We start from the raw sequence: 12,913 nt of genomic DNA, 5'->3' as shown, positions 1-12,913 counted from the left end.
GAATAGACGCTGTAGTGCAGCCTGAGTAATACAGCGGGACCCAGTCTTTTTACACTCTGTACACTTTGTAACAAACAGCTGCGACGACATGCACGCTCAAATATCACGTCCTTACATGTTAAACTGCTTCATGTTCAGCAACAAACATCCCAAACCAATGCAGTTTAGTCTGTCCCACACTGCCTCCACCTGGACGAGAGTAGCAATTACTATTAATCACAGACAGCAACACAGATACACAACACTACAGGCTATAATGTTCACTATTACAATCGTTTCTCCATTTTTTTTTACTGAACTCAGCGGAGAGAACATGCTGATACAGTAAATAAAACATTCCACATTTGGATAAAATAATTAGACCCACATAATCTTCTTATCACAAACATTTAACTCAAATTTAACTCATTTAACTCGCTTTGGGTGAGTAAGACTTCTTTACATTCTAACAGACTGTTTGGACTCCACAGAGAGTTCAGTCAAAACACAGAGAAATGTCATACTGAAGAATCTTTTAGTTTCTTGTTAAATCAGAGCTGATGTTCGGTAGTAGAAGCTGCTCATGTTTCCTTTTCCTTCTTGTGCAGATCTGTAAACCTTGTTTGCCACAGAGGAACCAGTCAAGCTTTCGCCATGAAAGTTATTAATTGGAGGAACCTGACCACGGAGGACGACATTGAGCAGGTGTTGGCAGAGAGAGCCATTCTCTCCTACACCCAAAATGCCTACTTAGTCTCAATGCTTTGTGCATTTGAGACAAACAGAGACCTCCGTGTTGTCATGGAATATGTAGCAGGTAAGAAAGTTGTTTGTTTAGACAGAGATAGAACACATAAATGAGCTTTAAACTGACTTCCCTCTATTATCTATGGCGCCCATCCATGCTACCCACCCAACACACACTGAGAACATGTCTCTTCCTGTCCTTCTAGGTGGGGATTGTGCCTCCTTGCTGGAGGAACGCTTTTCCTCAAAGATGGCAAGAACCTACATAGCAGAGACGACCATGGCTTTGGAATATCTGCATAGCTATGGAATCATTCACAGGGACCTGAAACCTGCCAAGTGAGTCATCAATCTGTCCTATCAATCTGACATGTAGAGTTAGAGTTTGGTGTGTAATCTAACATGAGACATGTTTCTGCTTTCCTCTGTTGTAGCATGTTGGTCACTTCCACCGGCCACATCAAGGTGACCGATTTTGGCCTCTCAAAAATCGGTCAACTGAACATTGCCCAAGATATTCCAAAAGCACCGGTAATGAGGATCGTGCAGGAATTCACAGACAAAGATGTAAGTCTTTGATTTTTCTCTTCTGTGCTTATTGAGCTCAAACCTGGATCGTTGTTCTAATTATGTTCTGTTTCCTACCTTCAGACAGTGGGCACTCCTTATTATATGGCCCCAGAGAACATACTAGAGGTGTGGTATGGAAAGCCTGTGGACTGGTGGGCCCTAGGGATCATCCTTTTTGAGTTCCTGGTGGGTGTTGTTCCATTTGATGGGATAGACGATGCCGACCTGAACAAGCGCATCATTGAAGGTAAGAATCTTTACTTCAGTTCATCTCTTTCATCCCATTTTTTTTTTTACCAAAAGTTAGACTGAATACTCCTAAAAATGTCAAATGGTGTAACTACAAAAGAATGATAAATATATGGACACAAAAAAACATCATTGACCCTTCTATATTTAAGTCATGCTAGCAGATCTAAATGAATCTTTCTTTATGTTAAAAGATCATTCAAAATGTGCATTATCCTACTTTGTGATTTTCATGAAAGTCTAGCAACATGTGGTTGAATTTCTTGTTTCTTGTTTCTTTTACTTTGAACTTGTTTAAAGATGTTTGGATTACTGATATGTGCTTTTTGTTATTTCTCAGATGATATCATCTGGCTAGAGGGGGAAGCAGCCCCAGGAACTGATGCCCAGGACCTGATCAGCCTTCTCCTTCAGAAGAATGCAATGAGACGTCTGGGGACAGGTTAGTGTCACATTCACTAATGATGAAGACATGGATAGAGACAGGATGAGAGCTGATGGGAGACTTGTTGTTTCTTCACATTCTCAATTTTTTGTGTGGATTTACAACATCTGTTTGTCTCACTTGTTCCCCAGGAGGAGCTGGAGAGGTGAGGTTTTTTAGAGGTCTCTGCTGGAGGTTCCTTTTGGACGAAGAGCCTCCATTCATCCCCCAGTTGAGGACTGAGGACACCAGCCGTTTTAATTGTAAGTGCCAACACACACACACACATACATTTTTTCTCCTTTTCTTTAACTTAATGCATGATGGTTGTTGCTGTGGTTTCTACACCCAGCTGTGCCAGAAGGACCAGGAGAACCAGGGTGATGAGGAACCAACGGTGAAGCTGCCGTACCTCTGCTCGGTGGCCCACTGCTTCACTGAGGTACACTTTTTAAATCCAGCTGGTGTTTGACACTGTAAATCCATTTGTCACTATCAAAGACACACAAGAAAATTATCATTTTGATGCTTTTCTTTTGAAACTGCAGGTTTACGGCAGCCCCGAACATCTGTCTGCTCCTATCACCTTCAATGAGATTGTGGTGACAAGACTGGTGGAGGAGTACGAGGAGTACAAGGCGTACGAGGAGTATGAGGAGTACGAGGAGGAAGAGGAGCAGGACCACTTCAACTATGAAGGTAAGTTTAATAATAATTCAGATGTTCAGGGACCAGATGACGACTCTTGGAAGCAGGAGTCCAGTGAGGAGAAGGAAGAGGACCTTCAGGAGGAGCAACAGCAAAGACGCCGAGCAACACCAAGGAGGAGGAGCGAGAGAAAGAAGTGGAGGAGGATGAAGAAAAGGCGGTGTACATGGAAGAGGAGGACTTGCCTGAGGAAGAGGAGGAGAGGACCAAACGGAGGAGGACAGAGACAAATACTAGACAATGTTCCATCACCCTCCCTTCATCTGTTCCAAGAGAAGATTGACACTGGTCTCCTTGACAACAGAGACATAGAGGAACAGAGGCCAGTTGTTGAAGATTTGACTTTTTCTCTTCCTCCTCCTGCTGCCAATAACATGTGTGGGGAGGTGTTTAGGAGGTGCATGAGGACTTTAAGAAACATCATGTGCTGTCCTGTGAGGAGGAGGAGGAATGTGTAGAGGAGTTCGGAGACAAGCAGGAGAAAGAGGAGTGTAGAGGAGGTCAGAGACAAGCAGGAGGAGGAGGAGTGTGTAGAGGAGGTCAGAGACGAACAGCAACAACAACTCGCTGAAAGAGGCAGAGAGACAATGAGGAGGAGGAGAAGTTGCAGTCTTTGTGTTTATTTTTCTGTTGCTATGGAAACATATTGCTGCCACCCCAGAAAAAGAAAAACAGATCAACATTAATGAGATAAATAGTATATTCTTATAATAATAATGATAATAACAATAATTTTAATGATAATGATAATAATTATTGAACAATGAACTTTGGATGTTTACTGATACTGATTTTCTGGCGTGGCAGCAATATACTTCCATAGCTTCCTTTGTCTTGTCTTTTCATGATCTTGTTTTTCTTTTTCTTTCCTTTCAACTTTAAAATAAAAAAACACTGGGTGTAGATCCACTTTTTGAACTGAACACAACGGTAAGAGTCATTTAGGACAATAGCAGTGAAATAAAGCACACAACAAAAGAATATCAGTGATGTAAACAGTTGAATGAAATTTGAAGAGTTTGTGAATTTGTCCTCATCACTGTGTTTACAATACAACTACAGACAAAAAATATTATTACAAGACTGACAACTCACACACACTTTGATTGAAATGATGAGTTCATCAACAGAAAAAGGTGTCAGTTGAGTGCTACACAAACACCTACACAAAATAGCAATAATAATAATAATAAAACGTTATTCATAAAGCATTCATACAAGGGATGAAGAACTGTCCTGAATTCAAGTATTATCAACAACCATATTCATTAGTACGTAAATACTAAATGATTAACGTCTCTGATGGATTGTTAGTTCAATTCCTCGTTAGTATAGTGGACAGTATCTCCGCCTGTCACGCGGAAGACCGGGGTTCGATTCCCCGACGGGGAGGTTTCACTTTTCTACAAGCTGTTCATTATTTACCAACATATCAACAACATGATGCATGATCCTCCCTGTCAAATGCAGACAGGATATAAACCTGCATCATTCACACACGCAAATAAAGTCGTGGCAAATATAAGTACATTTACTCTAATTAAAATACATATATATATAGATATAGTATGAATTTCTACGCTGTTTTCTACAGTTTTAACTAGTGTTGTACATTGTAAACAGAAATATAAGATTGAAATCAATAAAAATAGAAACTGTATTTAAAATGCTTTAATAACATAGTTTATTAGGCATGGTGAAGTGTTATCAAATTAGTTTTAAACAAAGTTTATCAGCTGTGAGGTTTTATTTATTCTACAATGAAAACACAAAGAAATCAAAGAACTGCTTCTACCCAGTTTTGAATCACGGACCTTTCGTGTGTGAGGTGAACGTGATAACCACTACACTACAGAAACTGTTACAGACCCCAAAGAAACTGTGTATGAAAATTTAAAGGACATATAACTTTATTAGATTATATCTCCACCATTTTTTTAGCTCCCAAGAAGGCAGTTTAGCACACGTTTTTCAACAACTGGGACACGAGCAGGGGCAATCGCCCCCCCTCGCCTCCTCCTTGTGTACACCACTGCCCAGGACTACCAGGTCGTCTAAGGAGGGGTGCACTGGCCCAGGTCAGAAACGGAGCAGGTCAGTAGTGGGATCGCGCCTGTGAATAGACGCTGTAGTGCAGCCTGAGTAATACAGCGGGACCCAGTCTTTTCACACTCTGTACACTTAATAACAAACAGCTGTGATGACACACACGCTCAAACATCACATCTTTACATGTGACAATGCTTCATGTTCATCAAGAAACCTCCCAAACCAATGCAGTTTAGTCTGTCCCACACTGCCTCCACCTGGACAAGAGGAGCAATTACTATCAATCACAACAGATACACAACACTACAGGCTACAATGTTCACTATTACAAGCTATTCTCACAACTTTTAAATGAACTTTCTGTGAAAAAACTGTCTGTTTATTTTTCTGATACAGTAAATAAAATATGTCCACAATAATTTGGGAAAACAATCACACCTACAGAATATCCTGATCACAAACAAATTTTACATTTTGTTGTAAGGCTGTCGTTGTTGTTAGTGTGTCTGATATCAGCACAAAATGTAAAGATTAAGGGTGAAATGATGCAGTTAGTGCATGGTTCAGTACACACCACACAGTGCACAGTTTGACAAGAAACTCAACATTTACAACAAAGTCAATTTGTTATTTAATATATGCAAACAAAAATGTGTCCTTTATCGTAATATATGAGATGAAAATAGCAATCCATTTTCAGATCCACACTGTATATTGTCATAATTTTGTACTGCTCTATGTCATGGTGCAACATATTGGTTCACCTCCAGTGAATATATAAAGTTGTGTGATATATTCCATCATATTGTCTGATTATTGAATGTCAGAACTGGCCTATAACTTTGATCAATTATGAAGTTTTTGTTTTTTCAAAATTGCTCTGTCATCTAAAAGGACGTTTCCTTTTCTTTATGTTCAGAAATTCAGACAGGAAAAGAACACCTGAGTCGTTGTTTGAAATATATTTTTGTAAATTGATCTATCAATTTTTTATATGTACCATGAAGTACTGTAAAACATGCAGAGGAGGCCTGATATTTACAAGAAGTAACACTGATGTAAATGTTACCGGCCTCAAGCTTAGGGGTACCTGGGCCGGTACCTATTTTGCTGCACAGCGAAAGATGTACTGTGGAGCAGTAAGAAACAACACATTTCAGTGGTGTGTTACTACCTCAAGCGCCATTTTATTCTGTCTCCCCAACATGACGTAGCCTACATCTCATCTCACACTCAATAAACCTATTAATGTATCGATAAGCCTTAATATCAGGCAGCTGCTTTAGTCTGACTCTAAATGCATGTCATTACCAATACATAAATGGTAAGACAAACAGTGAAAGCGCATGCTGTGGCTACATTAACGAATACATAAAAATAAAGCTCACATGAAATAACTACATTGAAATAATGAACAACATTACATCCCCATAGCAACATGCTTATATACATGTAGCCTAATGTATCGCTCCTTAACACAAATATACCAAAGTACATGAACCTGCACTATCTGCTGGTGGCTATTATACAAACTACAACGCTACAAAACCACTACACAATGACAGATATCATATTTCAAGTGCAGTCAATAAAAACTTAAAATTTGCACTGTCAGAAATGAAAACAATAGCTAGTGCGCTAGCTTGCTACATAAACATAATATAACTCCGTTCAAACCCAGTACTTGAGCATTTTTAAACTGCACCCGTAATTAAATGATTTCCCAATGTCTACACAGTATGCTTATAGTTGTATTTCAAATTTTTGTACATACCTGTGGAGCAGTACAACACATTTCAGTGGTGTGTCACTACCTCAAGCGCCACTTTATTCTGTCTCCTACGGGAGCAGCATGGGCTCAAGTATCACAGTGCCACCTATGGTCACAAAATGGAATATCAACCAGATGTATGTTCGAAAAGTTTTAGAAAGTAACTTGTTCTCTGTAATTTTTAAATACATGAAATTACATTTTTTGTAAAAAAATAAAATAAGGGGGGCGTTAGTTTCACCTAATTCTAAAAGGCTTTTTCCACACCCTCTACATAAACAAACCTTAATGATTTAGCCCAACTGATATCTGTCCCATTGACCAGTCTCTGTTCAAAGACCTGTTATGTTTCACAGTAAATCTATATTCTGATATTAAATGTTTTGAAATAGGCTATTGTGGAGCTCCTTTGGGCCACGGGCCGCTGTTTGCCTACCACTGGGTTATTGTATCATGCTAACCAGCGAAATTATGGAGAGTAGTCACTTATGTCAATAAGCTACAATTCATGAGAGATGAAGATAATATCATTGAATTCATAATGATCATATGATTAAAACAGCATAAAGACATGTTATAAAACCATCAATCTTGATTAAAAACATGAGACATTAACAGTGGGTGATTTTTGGGAAATAGTTGGGCTTGATGAACCTTCGTCGTTAGATACCGATGCAGTGTGTTTCTTGGTGACGTCACCGTCGTTAAACTCCAAAACTCCGGTGAGTGCGGGCATTTCTCGCCGGGTGCGGTGGCGCGCGCCTGTAATCCAAGTTACTGGGAGGCTGAGGCTGGAGGATCGTTTGAGCTCAGGAGTTCTGAACTGCAGTGGACTATGCCGATCGGGTGTCCACACTAAGTTCGGTATCGATATGGTGCTCCTGGGGGAGCCCGGAAGTACCAGGTTGTCTAAGGAGGGGTGCACCGGCCCAGGTCGGAAACGGAGCAGGTCAAATCCCCCGTGCCGCTCAGTAGTGGGATCGCGCCTGTGAATAGACGCTGTAGTGCAGCCTGAGTAATACAGCGGGACCCAGTCTTTTTACACTCTGTACACTTTATAACAAACAGCTAACCCATGCACGTTCAAACCTCACGTCTTTACATGTTAAACTACTTCATGTTCAGCAACAAACATCCCAAACGAATGCAGTTTAGTCTGTCCCATACTGCCTCCACCTGGACGAGAGTAGCAATTACTATTAATCACAGACAGCACCACAGATACACAACACTACAATCTATTATGCTCACTATTACAATAGTTTCTCCATTTTTTTTTTACTGAACTCAGCGGAGAGAACATGCTGATACGGTAAAAAAAACATTCCACATTTGGATAAAATAATTAGACCCACAGAATCTTCTTATCACAAACATTTAACTCATACATTTAGTTGTCAGGTTGTTGTTGCTGTTATGTGTGTTTCTAATATCAGCAAAAATGTTAACAGTAAGGGTGAAGCAATACATTCAGCTCATGGTTCAGTACACACCACACAATTCACTGTTTGACAAGAAACTCACAATAGTTTTATGAAGTAACAGGAGATCTGTCAGTTTGTAATAGTTACAAGAACATAAAACAGGAAGCCTGATGTTTACAATTAGTACTGATGTACGCAATCCTTAATACCTGAAGATTTGGCCTATAAAAACATTTTTTTCTTCACCAAGTTCATTTAAAAGTTGACAGAAAAGCTTGTAACAGTGAACAGTATAGACTGTAGTGTTATGTATCTGTGGTGCTGCATTGATTGTTGTGAGTGACAGTAGTTGTTGTTGTCTTGTCCAGGTGGAGGCAGTGTGGGGACAGACTAAACAGCATTGGTTTGGGATGTTTCTTGATGAACATAAAGCAGGTTAACGTGTAAAAACGTGATGTTTGAGCGTGCATGTCAACGCAACTGTTTGTTACAAAGTGTGCAGAGTGTAAAAAGACTGGGTCCCGCTGTATTACTCAGGCTGCACTACAGCGTCTATTCACAGGCGCGATCCCACTACTGAGCGGCACGGGGGCTTTGACCTGCTCCGTTTCCGACCTGGGCCGGTGCACCCCTCCTTAGACGACCTGGTACTTCCGGGCTCCCCCAGGAGCACCATATCGATACCGAACTTAGTGTGGACACCCGATCGGCATAGTCCACTGCAGTTCAGAACTCCTGAGCTCAAACGATCCTCCAGCCTCAGCCTCCCAGTAACTTGGATTACAGGCGCGCGCCACCGCACCCGGCGAGAAATACCTGCATTCACCGGGGTTTTGGAGTTTAACGACGGTGACGTCACCAGGAAACACGCTGCAGTGGCATGTAGTGGTGTTGAAGGTTCATCAAGCACAACCGTTTACCAAAGATCATTCACTGAAAAATCTTTTAAACCCCCCCCTTCCGCAACTAAATAACACATGATTGAATCTCTTGCTGACCCTTGCAATCTGTAGTCTAAATGTAAATCATAGAGCAGCTGCACCAACATTCAAAGCATTTAATATGAGTAGAAATTTTGTATTAAAAATAAAATGTCTTTTAATAGAGACTGGCCAATGAGACCAATAAATATTGGGATAAATCTTAGTCATTATGGTTTGCTTACATCAGTACTATACTTGTACACATCAGGCCTTCTCTGCATGTTTTACTTCCTGGCAATTAGCTATTACAAACTGACAGATCAACTTACAAGACACTTTTCTTAACAATCACTGGGTTGTTCTTTCTGTGCATTCATAAAAATATTGTGAGTTTCTTGCCAAACCACGAACTGTGTGGTGTGTACTAAACTATGAGCTGAATGCATCGATTCACAATTAATATTCACATTTTTGCTGATATTAGAAAGACACACATAACAATAGCAACAAAAACCTGACAACTAAATGTTTGACTTAAATGTTTGTGATAAGAAGAGTCTGTGGGTCTGAATGTCTTGCTCACATTATTGTGGACATATTTTATTTATGTTTCAGCATTTTTTCTCCGCCGAATTCATTTAAAAGTTGACAGAAAAGCTTGTAATAGTGAACAGTATAGCCTGTAGTGTTGTGTACCTGTGGTGCTACATTGATTGTTGAGTGATAGTAGTTGCTCCTCTTGTCCAGGTGGAGGTAGTGTGGGACAGACTGAACAGCATTGGTTTGGGATGTTTGTTGCTGAACATGAAGTAGTTTAACATGTAAAGACGTGAGGTTTGAGCGTGCATGGGTTAGCTGTTTGTTATAAAGTGTACAGAGTGTAAAAAAGACTGGGTCCCGCTGTATTACTCAGGCTGCACTACAGCGTCTATTCACAGGCGCGATCCCACTACTGAGCGGCACGGGGGATTTGACCTGCTCCGTTTCCGACCTGGGCCGGTGCACCCCTCCTTAGACGACCTGGTACTTCCGGGCTCCCCCAGGAGCACCATATCGATACCGAACTTAGTGTGGACACCCGATCGGCATAGTCCACTGCAGTTCAGAACTCCTGAGCTCAAACGATCCTCCAGCCTCAGCCTCCCAGTAACTTGGATTACAGGCGCGCGCCACCGCACCCGGCGAGAAACACCTGCATTCACCGGGGTTTTGGAGTTTAACGACGGTGACGTCACCAGGAAACACGCTGCAGTGGCATCCAGTGGTGTTGAAGGTTCATCAAGCACAACCGTTTACCAAAGATCACTCACTGAAAAATCTTTAACCCCCCCTCCCAACTAAATAACGTTTGATTGAATCTCTTGCTGACCCTTGCAATCTGCAATCTAAATGTAAATCAAAGAGCAGCTGCACCAACATTCAAAGCATTTGATATGAGTAGAAATTTATCATTAAAAATAAAATGTCTTTTAATAGAGACTGGCCAATGAGACCAATAAATATTGGGATAAATCAAAGTCACTATGGTTTGCTTACATCAGTACTATACTTGTACACATCAGGCCTTCTCTGCATGTTTTACTTCCTGGCAATTAGCTATTACAAACTGACAGATCAACTTACAAGACACTTTTATTAACAATCACTGGGTTGTTCTTTCTGTGCATTCATAAAAATATTGTGAGTTTCTTGTCAAACCGTGAACTGTGTGGTGTGTACTAAACCATGAGCTGAATGCATCGATTCACACTTAATATTCACATTTTTGCTGATATTAGAAAGACACACATAACAACAGCAACAATAACCTGACAACTAAATGTTTGACTTAAATGTTTGTGATAAGAAGATTCTGTGGGTCTGAATGTCTTTCCCACATTATTGTGGACATATTTTATTTATGTTTCAGCATTTTTTCTCCGCCGAATTCATTTAAAAGTTGACAGAAAAGCTTGTAATAGTGAACAGTATAGCCTGTAGTGTTATACTATCTGTGTTGCTGCATTGATTGTTGAGTGACAGTAGGCCTAGGTGTTCCTCTTGTCCAGATGTTTGCTGGAAGTAAAACATGAAGTAGTCCAGATGTTTGCTGCTGAACATGAAGTAGTTTAACATGTAAAGACATGAGGTTTGAACGTGCATGGGTTAACTGTTTGTTATAAAGTGTACAGAGTGTAAAAAAACTGGGTCCCGCTGTATTACTCAGGCTGCACTACAGCGTCTATTCACAGGCGCGATCCCACTACTGAGCGGCACGGGGGATTTGACGTGCTCCGTTTCCGACCTGGGCCGGTGCACCTCTCCTTAGACGACCTGGTACTTCCGGGCTCCCCCAGGAGCACCATATCGATACCGAACTTAGTGTGGACACCCGATCGGCATAGTCCACTGCAGTTCAGAACTCCTGAGCTCAAACGATCCTCCAGTCTCAGCCTCCCAGTAACTTGGATTACAGGCGCGCGCCACCGCACCCGGCGAGAAATACCTGCATTCATCGGGGTTTTGGAGTTTAACGACGGTGACGTCACCAAGAAACACGCTGCAGCGGCATCTCGTGGTGAGAAAATGACATACAGTGTTGAAGGTTCATCAAGCACAATCGTTTACCAAAGATCACTCACTGAAAATTCTTTAAAAAATACACAATCCCCCCAACTAAATAACGTATGATTGAATCTCTTGCTGACCTTTGCAATCTGCAATCTAGCCTACATGTAAATCAAAGAGCAGCTGCACCAACATTCAAAGCATTTGATATGAGTAGAAATTTATCATTAAAAATAAAATGTCTTTTAATAGAGACTGGCCAATGAGACCAATAAATATTGGGATAAATCAAAGTCATTATGGTTTGCTTACATCAGTACTATACTTGTACACATCAGGCCTTCTCTGCATGTTTTACTTCCTGGCAATTAGCTATTACAAACTGACAGATCAACTTACAAGACACTTTTCTTAACAATCACTGGGTTGTTCTTTCTGTGCATTCATAAAAATATTATGAGTTTCTTGTCAAACTGTGAACTGTGTGGTGTGTACTAAACCATGAGCTGAATGCATCGATTCACACTTAATATTCACATTTTTGTTGATATTAGAAAGACACACATAACAACAGCAACAATAACCTGACAACTAAATGTTTGACTTAAATGTTTGTGATAAGAAGATTGTGTGGGTCTGAATGTCTTTCCCACATTATTGTGGACATATTTTATTTATTTTTCAGCATTTTGTCTCTGCTTTTTCTGCTTTGAAAAGCTTGTAATAGTGAACAGTATAGCCTGTAGTGTTATACCTATCTGTGTTGCTGCATTGATTGTTGAGTGACAGTAGTTGCTCCTCTAGTCCAGGTGGAGGCAGTGTAGGACAGACTAAACTGCATTGGTTTGGGATGTTTGTTGCTGAACATGAAGTAGTTTAACATGTAAAGACGTGAGGTTTGAACGTGCATGGGTTAGCTGTTTGTTATAAAGTGTACAGAGTGTGAAAAGACTGGGTCCCGTTGTATTACTCAGGCTGCACTACAGCGTCTATTCACAGGCGCGATCCCACTACTGAGCGGCACGGGGGATTTGACCTGCTCCGTTTCCGACCTGGGCCGGTGCACCCCTCCTTAGACGACCTGGTACTTCCGGGCTCCCCCAGGAGCACCATATCGATACCGAACTTAGTGTGGACACCCGATCGGCATAGTCCACTGCAATTCAGAACTCCTGAGCTCAAACGATCCTCCAGCCTCAGCCTCCCAGTAACTTGGATTACAGGCGCGCGCCACCGCACCCGGCGAGAAACACCTGCATTCACCGGGGTTTTGGAGTTTAACGACGGTGACGTCACCAGGAAACACGCTGCAGTGGCATCCAGTTGTGTTGAAGGTTCATCAAGCACAACCGTTTACCAAAGATCACTCACTGAAAAATCTTTAACCCCCCCCTCCCAACTAAATAACGTTTGATTGAATCTCTTGCTGACCCTTGCAATCTGTAGTCTAAATGTAAATCAAAGAGCAGCTGCACCAACATTCAAAGCATTTAATATGAGTAGAAATTTTGTATTAAAAATA

The 12,913-nt window shown here is 41.0% G+C and overlaps 1 non-coding gene across 1 annotated transcript; it reads left to right on the top strand.

The window, feature by feature from the left end:
* The first annotated feature begins 3,997 nt into the window (after positions 1-3,997).
* Positions 3,998-4,069, top strand: trnad-guc (transfer RNA aspartic acid (anticodon GUC)). Its single transcript has one exon. It is a non-coding gene; the product is annotated as a tRNA-Asp (tRNA).
* The last annotated feature ends 8,844 nt before the right edge of the window (positions 4,070-12,913 follow it).

Source organism: Scomber japonicus, chromosome 14, assembly GCF_027409825.1.
Source record: "Scomber japonicus isolate fScoJap1 chromosome 14, fScoJap1.pri, whole genome shotgun sequence".
NCBI lineage: Eukaryota > Metazoa > Chordata > Actinopteri > Scombriformes > Scombridae > Scomber > Scomber japonicus.
The sequence above is the reverse complement of the archived record's forward strand: the minus strand, read 5'-3'. Positions and strand labels throughout refer to the sequence as shown.